At 39.6% G+C, this 12,218-nt stretch overlaps 3 non-coding genes across 3 annotated transcripts; 1 reads left to right on the top strand and 2 right to left on the bottom strand.

The window, feature by feature from the left end:
• The first annotated feature begins 1,780 nt into the window (after positions 1 to 1,780).
• On the top strand, positions 1,781 to 1,854 carry trnat-ugu (transfer RNA threonine (anticodon UGU)). The gene has a single exon. It is a non-coding gene; the product is annotated as a tRNA-Thr (tRNA).
• A 485-nt stretch (positions 1,855 to 2,339) lies between these two features.
• trnal-aag (transfer RNA leucine (anticodon AAG)) lies at positions 2,340 to 2,421 on the bottom strand. The gene has a single exon. It is a non-coding gene; the product is annotated as a tRNA-Leu (tRNA).
• A 154-nt stretch (positions 2,422 to 2,575) lies between these two features.
• On the bottom strand, positions 2,576 to 2,649 carry trnat-agu (transfer RNA threonine (anticodon AGU)). The gene has a single exon. It is a non-coding gene; the product is annotated as a tRNA-Thr (tRNA).
• Between the last annotated feature and the right edge of the window lie 9,569 nt (positions 2,650 to 12,218).

Genomic DNA, 12,218 nt, shown 5'->3' with positions numbered 1-12,218 from the left:
TTGCACCTTTCCACAAAAAAGCGTGTCAAGAGATTCACAATATACCAATCAACCACAACTTTAATACCACCTGGAGATATTAAAGAGCCACCTTTAAGCAAATGGCAGATTTAGACCTAATCACACAGATAAAGTCTCAGCATCAAATGCTAATTCTATTGTGGGGTAACGTTGAACTGTATGAACTGCACACTATGTGAAGCCTCATCTCCCAGTTCTCTCCCTACTTCTCTTTCTTTCTTCATGTGCCCTGTTCCTAATTAAACACTAAGCTCATGGAGGCAATTTGATCTCCCTCGTTAACAAGGCCTCATTAGGGCTCCACGCTTCATTTTCTTAATGAGCTGATCATGTTAAATGGAAAGGAAAGTCAGGACTGGGGGTCTGAACACAGCTGCACACGCCCCTGAAATGGAGTGTTACAGTGTGCAGACTGTCAGTGTGCCCACTGTGCACAGTCATATTTTTAACTTCATCTGGAGACAGGGAAACGTTTAAGGTTAATCGATGCTCTTTTTGAGGCTGAATCAGGATGTTACATTTAGCTCGTTTATGCTGTTAATTAGGTTGGATTAATAGTGTATTTATTCCTTAATATACTCAACAGTGACAACTCAAGCAGAAATTAATCATTTTTTAAAAACTAGTTTCATATATGATATAAAGTGGTGATTAGACTTTTTTTACCCACTGAAATCAAAAGTGTGTCTTATATATATAGGACACGTATGACAACTTATGGGAACTCTGGTATGTTGTAGTGTGCAAGAGTTTTCAGCTCGGTTGAGCAATAACAGACGACTCTTTACCTCCCAAAATGCTCTTTATTTATTACAACTTCTGGCTTTTATATTTCAGTCAAATTTAGCAATGATTTAATCTCTGACTGATACATGTGCATCACTTAAATCATTTAGTATATTTATACTAAAGCTTATCATTTCCAGAATATAATTATTGTACAAGATTTCTGATATAAAAACAATAATATCAAACCATTCAACTCAATTACATGTGTGTGGAATATTGTATTGGTATTGAATGCTATAAATAAGTGTTTTATCGTAAACACTAAACAGAGTGCATTGGGTCCATGTGCATAATTATGAACCACATTTTAATGCTACTGTGATGTCCACATAAAATAAAGGAAAATAATAAGCTGTACATAACACAAACCAGATCGTTCCCTCTTCCCTTTTTAACCAGATGGTCTGATCCATCTTTGTCGTTACAGCTGACTGGTTAAACAACACGCACGTCAACACAACACTCAGTCAGTGCACAGAGTGTCTTAGGACAGCGCACTGTGGATGAGAAGCAAACCAATTAAGCAGTTTTGTATTAATTAACCAAAAAAACAGAGCACAGAGCTGACTCATTCGGTTGTGGCCACATATAACGAATGAATGAAATCCAGGGCCAGATCATCACAAAATTTGATAAAGATTAAAAACACTCACCCACAAGTTTTTACATTTCAAGTACATTTCTAGAACAGTGTTGTACATGAGCTGGTCTTAATAAGTGCTTGTTGCAGAGTAGTGCTGATTTCACATGAAATGATCTGCAGAGGACATCTTAGCCAGCGACTGAAACACCAGGGACAAACAGACATGCAGGGACATGTAATGGAGAACAAATTGCATACATTACCAAGGTGCACTTCCACACGGCGTCCCATGAAGTTTTGTCGCAGAAAGTGCAACTCTAACATCCATCCGTTTTTGGCTCACGGTACATATGGGCAATTCTCTGGGATTTGAAATCGTTTAAATGAGGCGCTGTGGCTTAGCTGGTTAAAGCGCCTGTCTTGTAAACAGGAGATCCTGGGTTCAAATCCCAGCAGTGCCTCATTGTTTAAACACTACTTATGACTAGCTTGCTTCTAAATGCCCAGTGCAATTTTATTAGTCATTTCAAAGTAAAAGATGTGTAAAGCTACAGTCATGTTGGCAAAGGCCAAAAAGGGAGTTGTTTTATGCTTGAAATGGTTCTTCTATCACTCCCGGTTTCGCAAGATCAAATATTGAGATCAAATGCTACAAGGTCCACTATACCACTCTGCTCTATTGCTCTGTCAGGTTGGCACGTTTCAACATTTTCAGTGCACGTAATACTGCTTTTTTTGGGATTATGGGATAAAGAAGCAACTGTGTAATTTCACACAAATAGTCAGAAGATGTTGTTGCTTTAGCCATAGATGATTTTTTGATGCTGCACGCTGTTCAACCTGCGGTGGAGACTATAGATAAGTCAACTCCTTGTGGGAGTAAGAACCCAAAGGACCAGTACTATTTCATTATAAGAAGTGCTTTCCATAGGCACCTGGTGTCAAATGGCAGTGGTGGGATTCGAACCCACGCCTCCTGAGAGACTGGAGCCTTAATCCAGCGCCTTAGACCACTCGGCCACACTACCTCAAGAAGCAGCTTTTTGCCCCGGGGAAAAATAACGCCGTAGGCATATGAGCACGTAGGATAAATTGACAACGAGATCCACGCTTGCTACTAAATGCCCAACGCAATAGTTTAGTCAATTAAAGGCAAAAGATGCATAAAGACAGTGTCAGCTCAGGCACTGCTGGGATTCGAACCCAGGATCTCCTGTTTACTAGACAAGCACTTTAACCAACTAAGCCACAGCGCCACTCAAGCTGCTGGCTTGATTTTCTGCCACACAGTCTAAAGGTAAACTCTCAGAGAAGATCACAAAACAATGTCTGCAAAAAGCAAGATGCCACTCCATTCTGTGGCTGGATCATCCGTGAAATCCTGAGATCAAGTTACAAGACTTCCTTGATCGCTGGACTTCTTTGTGTGCGGCGTAGGTACTGGGGCCTAGCGGGTAAAAGCATGTCTTGGAGATCTCGTGTATTCCTTCCAGGAGTGCCTTAATCACTTGATGTTTTTGCACGCACCATCTACTTTGACACTACAATGTTCATAAAGGGAGTTGTTTTGTGCTTGAAATGGTTTCTTCTATCACTGATAGGTTCTACATGGAACCGATAAGCATTACATGGAACGGCCAGGGCCGTCACAGATGGTGAATTAATTGGATTAATCCCACCAGACTATTGTGAAAAAACAAAAACCAGAAAATAACAATAAATAACTTCACAGCTGTTTCTCTTGTCATGGTTGTGCATATGAAAATAGCACCTCAGAGGACTTTGCCCTTTTAGCATTTTATGTAAAAAGGTGTCTTTTTGGCTAAGTAGTCACTGTTTTGTGTCTGATGGTGGGACATCATGCACATTAAAGTGGTGGCTCACTCTTATACAATATTTAGCTTAAAATCTCTTACTACTACTCCCTGCTGCCATGTGACAATAAGCAAAAGCTAGCTGTTTTTAGCAGCAATAACATTAGCATAACGTAACAAAATATACATCATTTAATACATTTGTAACACAATATACATAAATTCTATTTTAAATATTTAGAAAATACATGTTGATTGAATTTAGTTGTGAACATTAAAGAATCCATATAAACCATGATTCTATATAAACCATACTCTCCTTACATAGTTTTAATATGCTTTCCATTCTGTGATATATTAATATTAATGCTTTAACAATATACATTTTGGGTTAATATGCAGCAGACACAACAACTACTACAAGTACTCTAGAAAACTCTTTACCTGACTAGATTTTTAGGGTGTATCAAAATGAGAAAATTACAGTACAATCATCTGCTGGGTGTGTGTCTTTTTGCCCCAGGTGATTTATGGACGAGTTCTGCGACTGTTATCTACTTTGTCAACAAAGTAACAGCTGTGTGTGACTGGTTTGTACAGACTCCTGTCTTCTGTAACCTTTAAAGTGTCAAACGACATACTGGTGCCAGAGCCATTATTCCAGGTAATGGGGCCTAAGCCTCATAATTAGTAAACAGCTTATATATAAACTACATCTCTCTCATTTTGTCAACACTGAGGATCCACCTATCAAGTTAAAAACAACTTTTTTTTAAACTGTCACTGTACCAGACCGGTTTAACCAGGTGCCAGCGTTCAGTACGAGCTCCTCAATGACTGAACTTACCTGAAATGTGAAACCCTCTGACGTCCCCAGATGTTGTGTTTCCTCCCTGTAAAGCTCTGCCTGGCCTGTATTGCAGCCGTCTTCACTTCTGACTTGCTTTTGGAGAACTTTTTCATCAGTGCGTGTGTATGTGTGGTTGTGAGTGTGGATGGGTGAATGAGAAGCAGTGTAAAGTGCTTTCAGTGCCAATAGGTAGAAAAGTGCGATATAAGTGTAGATTATGTCATTATATCATTTACCATATAGAACCTGATTCTTCTCTACTTCTGACTTTTACTTATTTTGGAAACCTGGCACAGTGATAAAAATGCTTTTTTCTTTTATTATTATTATTATTATTATTATTATTATTATTATTATTTTGCAAGTTTTGCCCAATTCATCATTAGATTCAATTGGTTTTTCCCAAAATGTAAATAAACCCACTCACTGTTTTAGTCACACGTTAGACCTTGTCGTTACATATGGAATTGAAGCGGATAAGTTAACAATATTTCCTCATAACTCTCTTCTGTCTGACCATTTTCCAATAACATTTGAATTTACAATAACGGACTATATAGCAGTTTGGGAAAAATTCCACTATAGCAGATGCTTAAGTGAAGAAGCTGTCAACAAATTTAAAGAAATTATTTCTTCATCATTTGCTTCACCATAAGTAGTCTCCTTAATGTTACTCCTGCACAAGTAGATTATCTTGTTGACAATTCTGCAGCCCCCTATTCCAACTAAGCTGCTCATATAAGGTAGCTGTAATTAAACCACTACTTGAAAAACCCTGTCTTGTTTTAGCCAATTACAGGCTGGAAATTGTCTGGACTGAAACTATACTTGTTCTGTTAGATCTTAGTGCTGCATTTGCATTTGATACCATTGATCACAACATTATATTACAGAGACTGGAACATGAAATTGGGATTAAAGAACCTGCACTAGGTTGGTTTAAATCTTATCTATCTGAAAGATTCAAATTTGTTCATGTTAATGATGAATCCTCCATGCACACAAAGGTTAGCTATGGAGTTCCACAAGGCTCTGTGTTAGGACCAATACTTTTTAACTTTAGGCAACATTTTTAACCATATCGTTACTCTACATGGCATAAGTCTGGCCTCCAGTACTACTGGAATGAACCTTGGAGTTATTTTTACCAGGATTTGTCCTTTACCTCACATATAAAACAAATCTCTAGAACAGCCTTCTTCCACCTACGGAACATTGCCAAAATTAGGAGCATCCTGTCTCAAAGTGATGCCGAAAAACTGGTCCATGCATTTGTTACCTCTAGGTTGGACTACTGTAATTCCCTACTTTCAGGATGCCCCAGTAAATCCCTAAAGAGCCTGCAATTAATCCAAAATGCTGCAGAAAGAGTGCTGACTGGAACTAGCAAGAGAGCTAGAGCTACTGGACCTACCAACCTGCCCAGTGTTTTGTTTTTGTCACTGCTGTGAGTCTGATTCGTGTGGCCCTGGTGATCAGTCCTTTCTCCTCCCCACTCTGTTTCCCTCCGTCCTCTCTCTCTCTCTCCTGATCTCCAATCAGCCTCCTTCCGTTCACCTGTTGCCTCCCCTTATATGCTCTGTTCACCTGTCCCTCTCTGCCAGATCGTCTTTCCCACCTTCCTGGTGACAAGCCTACTCTTCTGTTCTGAGATTCCTGTATTAGCTTTTGAGAGTCTATGTTTTTGTTTGCTACTTTGTTACCTGCTTGCCTGATGACAGCATCCCAGTGAACGTCCGTTTAATTCTGTTTATTTATTTTTAAAAATTATTTATATTAATTTATTATTTATGATGAAGATTTTTTTGTATTAACCTTTTAATCAGGGTCCGAGGTATTGTCTGCTCCCCTGCGACTTTTCTGTTGCTACTCCCCTTAGTTGTCACTTTGTCTTTTAGTTGTACTTTTTTCGGATCTTCCCATTTTTGTCCTCCTGGATTCTGCCCGCCGCCTTAAGTTGTCCTCCCCCCTTTCTGGTCTCATGCTGTTTTCCTCTCCTGCTCTACTTGATCTCCGCCATAGCTCCGCACCACAGTAAGATCTGTTATCCTGCCCTATTTTTTTCCTCGTGCTATTGTCATTCACCTCTGTCTCCTTTCTCCTCAGAGTTCCCTAGCGCTTCCCGCCCACCTCTGCCTTCCTCTCCGGTCCCGAGTCTCCTCCCCCGGTTACCTTCATTCCCCATAAATAAACTGCTTTTCCCTTCTAAGTCCTCTGTGCTCTGCTCTTTTCTGGGTCCAGTCCCAAATCCTCATTAAAGCGTGATAGTTGTTGCTTTTGATGCTCTTTTTCTTTTCTCTCTTCACTTGCCACTCACCCTAATCTGTCAAGGCAGATGGCCGCCCACCCTGAGCCTGGTTCTGCTGGAGGTTTCTTCCGTTAAAGGGAGTTTTTCCTCTCGACTTTTGCCTATGGCTTGTTCAAGGGGGATTGTTGGGTTCTCTCTATACATCTTTATAATCTTGACTTTATTCTGTAAAGTGCCTTGAGATGACTATATAAATATAAATAAAGTTGAATTGAATATACATGGCGGAGAAGTATACCTGGGAAAACCAGATTTCCCTAATCACCCACACTGATTTTGAAAACCAACTTTCCTGTTTACACAAAATCAGCTTCCCTGACAGAGACGACTATAACCTGTCAGTCTATATAAGAAAACTGAATGACACGAAGCAGTAGGATGTTAACCACTCAGATGCAGTGTTTTGTTTAGAGGGAACGGCCTGCTAAGTACAGTAAGCTGAATTCTGTTGATAAGTTGCAGCTTAGAGGGTGGAGAGTGAGAGAAAGAAGTGAGTAAGGTGAAGGAGCAGGGGAAAAAACAGGCAGGGTGGAGACAACCAGTCCAAAGTTAACAGAGCAAAGTTCTGGATCATGACTTTATCATTTCAACACCTTGAGAAGTGACTGTATATTGTTTATTCCCTAAAGATGTGTCTCAGCATCCTACAGTGGATGTTTACTGCTTCTCTTACATTTCGACTCATCAGAAATGGTAAATGGTCTGCACTTATATAGTGTTTTTCATTCTTGTTGAGGAGTCTGTCCTTGTAGCAAAGGGGAAGGAGTAAAGGAGATAGAGAGCAGAGGAAGTGAAGGCAATGAATGTGAAGTGAGGAGAGCAAATGAAGGTTACTGTACTGTACTACTTCTCCTAAACCCATTCACACTCACAATCACACACCAACTTGCTCTAACAACTGCTCTACCTCCTGAGCCAAAGACATCCCTAAACAAAGATGGTTCCCTTCTTTTATCCTGTGACTTCAGAGCTGACAGCTGTGTATCAAAGTATGTTGTGTGCGTGTTTGCTGTGGATGAAATGCAGTGACACGGAAAAAGCTCCGCACAGGATCATACAGCAGCTGCTGAATGATGATTCAACACTTCAGTCAGTCCACCAGGATAATACAATTCAACAATCAAAACTAGAAGTTCCCCTCAAGAGAATATTTGGACTTTCTTCCTTCAGTTCACAAATGAATATTGATTATTGAGCAGAAACAGGCATGATGACTGGCAGAGCTATGTGTGGAGATGAAATCCATTCAGGGGCCTCTGCTGTCTGTAGCCCACACATCCCTCCTCTGTTAACTTTATCCTTAGGCTCCTCCAGCACAGAAATGATGAATGAATGAATGAATTCCACATACACAGTTTCTTTGCCCGTGTTATCCTCGCATGTTTCTGAGGACGCTCCAGACACCTGCAATCCTTACTCAGCTTTTCAGAGGACTCATTATTCTGGCCAGTACACAAGCGACTCCGTCTAACACTCAGGAAAATCAAAGCATCTCTCTTCTTTAAACTAGAAACCTTAAGGATCGCCAACAATGCTTCATCTCTTATATTCTTCCTCCTCCTACTCATCATCATTTTCATCTCACTGGGTCCTGCCGTGTTTTCGAGGTTTTCGAACCATGTGTTCGGCCTGTTCAATCAAGTATGCATCAAGGGAAGACTCTGTGATGCATCTGCCCACTCATTTTAGCTTCATTCTCTCTCTCTGTGGACGGTGATTTAGGGTGGGTCAATGATCAGACAAGATGCTGGGAAGGAAGGAATTTATTCACATTTTTAGCTTCTTCATTATTGAATTCCTTTTGATATTTGACGTTTTTTTTTTTTTAAATCACTGTTTGTGCCAACAGTCTGCTGATGGGACTTTTTGTCAAAAATATTATACACTTAGAAACATGAACTAAAAACTAACTTTTGTATGAGGACGTCTGGAGCGGCAGAGAAGTATGTTAGAGTGGTGCAGGACATGTATTAGAGCTGTAAGACCGTGGTGAGGTACTGTAGGTCTGACAGAGTTCAAGGTGGAGGTGGGTCTGCATCAAGGATCGGCTCTGAGCCCCTTCTTGTTTGCTCTGGTGATGGACAGACTTACAGATGAGGTTAGACAGGAATCTCCATGGACTATAATGTTTGCAGATGACATTGTGATTTGTAGTGAGAGCAGGGAGCAGGTGGAGGAAAATCTAGAGAGGTGGAGGTCTGCTCTGGAAAACAGAGGAATGAAGCTTAGCCGCAGTAAGACAGAATACATGTGTGTGAATGAGAGGGACCCAGGTGGAACAGTGAGGTTACAGGGAGCAGAGGTGAAGAAGGTGCAGGACTTTAAGTACTTAGGGTCAACGGTTCAGAGCAACGGAGAGTGTGGAAAAGAGGTGAAGCAGGTTGGAACAGGTGGAGAAAAGTGTCAGGTGTGTTGTGTGATAAAAGAGTATCAGCGAGAATGAAAGGAAACGTGTTCAAGACGGTGGTGAGACCAGAGATGTTGTTCGGCTTAGAGACAGTGGCACTGAAGAAAAGACAGGAGGCAGAGCTGGAGGTAGCAGAGCTTAAGATGTTGAGGTTCTCTTTGGGAGTGACGAGGATGGACAGGATCAGGAATGAGGGCATCAGAGGGACAGCTCATGTTAGATGTTAAGGAGATAAAGTCAGAGAGGCCAGATTGAGGTGGTTTGGACATGTTCAGAGGAGAAACTTGAAATATATCGGTAGAAGGATCTATAGCGGAATTATCAAGGTTTGGGGTTAGAGTGAGGCTTGTGGACCTATTTTATTACAGCCTGAAAAGCCAAAGTTTGTTCAAATTCAGGTGTTCATATCTTCCTTAACGCTAGTCTTTTGTTTTTGGCTCTGCTTGCGTTTGCAATTTTCCTGGCAAAGGCAAACTACCAGTTTGTAAGAGGAGGTGTGTATCTGCTGATTAGGTGGTGCAGTGCAGGTTGGGTGTTTACTTTAGACCAAAATTGCTTTTAAGATAAAACCTAGTTATACCTCATCTTATGGCAAACTACAGGTACAGTGCAATTTTTTTTGCCACCACTTGGCACCAACACACACACAGACTGCTGCAAACTCAAAAAACGTTTCAGTTATATCATGTGTGACATTTTTCCTTTTTCTGTACTTTTCATAAAAAAATGTTTAAATAAATTGTGCAATCAATATTACGGTTTCTATGTCAGTAATGTCGCATTGTGCTGTTCACAATGATTTGTGATCTGGATCTGTACCTTGTAATTAGTTAAACACATGTGGCTCTTTGTGACTTTAGTAATTATCTCTTCACAGTCACAGCATTGGTCTTGATCATGCTACAGTAGCTGTTGTAAGCAGTTTCTAAACTTCATCCAGGAAAGCTTTTACTCACAGATTCTACATTTTAGAATAATGCAGCTGTCCTCATGGTGAGTGTTGAGCTCCGTCAGATCGTTCTCTCCATAGAAAATATTTCAAATTATTACTTTATTGATGTACTAAATACGCTATAGTAATATCAATCAGTGCCTCCAGGATTTCGCTGATCTTTTTGTGGTTGTTGTTACCTAAAAAAATGATGATGCATGTTGCAACATTGGGACTGATTATTGGAGGATTTTTTCTTGTGACCACGCTTGACAAATACATAATAATAATAATATCCTTGAATTGGCTTGTGGCAGGTCATCATGCTGATGATGAAGAGATGATGATGATCCTAATTATGATGATGTGCTATTAATTCACAAACAAACCATAACTAAAATGCACACGTCACATTCACAAAAAAATTTAAGCCAAAAAAATACAACTTTTTAACAATGTTTTTGATGACTAACACATCTATTTGAATATTGTTTCCACAAAACAAGACTACTTCAGTCTAGCTTTGAACTCCTTTTCTGCCCTTACTCCACTGTACAGTAACCTTCATTTGCTCTCCTCTCTTCACATTCATTGGCTTCACTTCCTCTGCTCTCTATCTCCATTACTCCTTCCCCTTTGTTCTCTGCTACAAGGACATATTCCTCATCAAGAATGAAGCACACATCGTTTAAAATCATCAGTTGATGTTTTATATCACAATCTCTAACTGTAACCCCCTTTATTGTAATTTACAGTGAATCTGACTACATGTTGTTAAGACCGAAAAGTGAATATTATGACATCACGTTTTGAAACAAATACAGTAGTGATTTTGAATATATTTTTTTATAATTTCAAAGAGAAATCAAGTGCATTTACCCAAAGAAAACTATTTATTCAATCAACCTCCCAGACCACTTAAAGATCCTTTCAAGAAAGAAACTGGAGTAAATTATTAGTCACAAATGTTACATTTTCTAGAACAAGGATTATGTGACTATGACTAAACTTTGCTCAAATGATTAAGTAACAGGGACAATGCAAAGTCTTTATATTACATGTTCTCGTCTCAGCCAAACTACATTTTCCATTTTCTTACTTGTCGATGTGTCAATTTTTCAGTGTCACTTTTATTACATAACCTAATAGAAGGAGTACGTCCTTGAGATTTAGAATAAACCAGTAGAAACATGATTGGTGTGAAATAATTTCCACTTCAAATAGTTTGAATACCTATTTCAACACAGGAGCTCCTCTCTCCTTTGCCATCATCACCCTCTCTACCATTTTTTTTCCTGTTTCCTTAACATTGTCACTGTCCCTCTCTGCCTTCTATTTGTTACTTGCTTTTCTTTTCCTTTACATCTCTCTGCATGCTGCCTTGCTTTTAACTCTCAACACCTTCATCTGCCTCTGTCTGTGCTGCTGCTTTTTTCCTGATGCTGGCCTGATGTCCGTCCTTGAGCACAGGGAGCTGTTTGGCAGTGCATAAAGGATTTAACAGGAGAAGCAACTTGGACACACACAGAGAGACTTGCCAGAATAAAGGCACAGCCAACCACCACTGTTCTCGGGAAGGTTACTTTCAAAATCAGTGTTTGCTTGTCAGAAAAAGTCCTCTGGTAAAAAAAAAGAAGATATATTTAAAGGAATAGTTCAACAGTAATGGAAATGGGTTTCTTGCTTTCTTTTCTCAAACCCTATGTGCTGCTCCTTTAGAATAGTTTGTACATTTGAAAGTTAAATACATCAATCAATCAAGACTTCACTTTGAAAGAACTCTGTGCTTGTAAACAAGTTTTTGGCCTATAATACTTTATATGCTTCAATTTATTTTCAGGAGCAGTCGTGTCCCTACAGAAAAGTTTTTTTATCCAACATGAATCCATCACTAAATTAGTTTATTTATCCAAGTCTATTTAATGTTTGTACCAAAGCTGCTCAGTATAAATAGAAAAAAATTAACTGATGTGAGATCAGATGCTCTGGCTGGAACTACAGAAACACTTATCTCATAACAGACAGTGAGCAAACTGACCCAAAAACAATTTCACTTTGGCCTGTCATGACTTTAACTCCTGCTCTTATATTGACATTAGTTAATCAGACCTGAGTGAGCTGATCATAGACCTGCTGTTTGACAATTTAACTTAAATCAACAGGTTGGTACTTGCTAAAATGGGAAGTTGCTAATTGGCATTGAACAAGTGTCAGAACTTCCTTGAAGGCGGAAGTTTGGCAGTGGGGTTCCACATCACCGATGCTCTTTGGACACATGGGAAGTTTGGAAACAAGCTGACTGATTGATTGCAAGAGATGCTTTGCTGACATAATCCCGATGCAACATTAAAGATATTCTTAAAAATATTTTTGGTTACTTTAGTGGTAGTCTTAGATAATTAATGGGAATCACTGGATCATTTCTAACATCAGGGGCAAGGGCATAGGTTTGGTCCTAACATTGGAACGAATATAACAGTTCCTTCTCCCACATCTCTCCCACGCCTCTCACCTG

The sequence above is a fragment of the Channa argus genome, chromosome 10, assembly GCF_033026475.1.
Source record: "Channa argus isolate prfri chromosome 10, Channa argus male v1.0, whole genome shotgun sequence".
Lineage (NCBI taxonomy): Eukaryota > Metazoa > Chordata > Actinopteri > Anabantiformes > Channidae > Channa > Channa argus.
The sequence above is the reverse complement of the archived record's forward strand: the minus strand, read 5'-3'. Positions and strand labels throughout refer to the sequence as shown.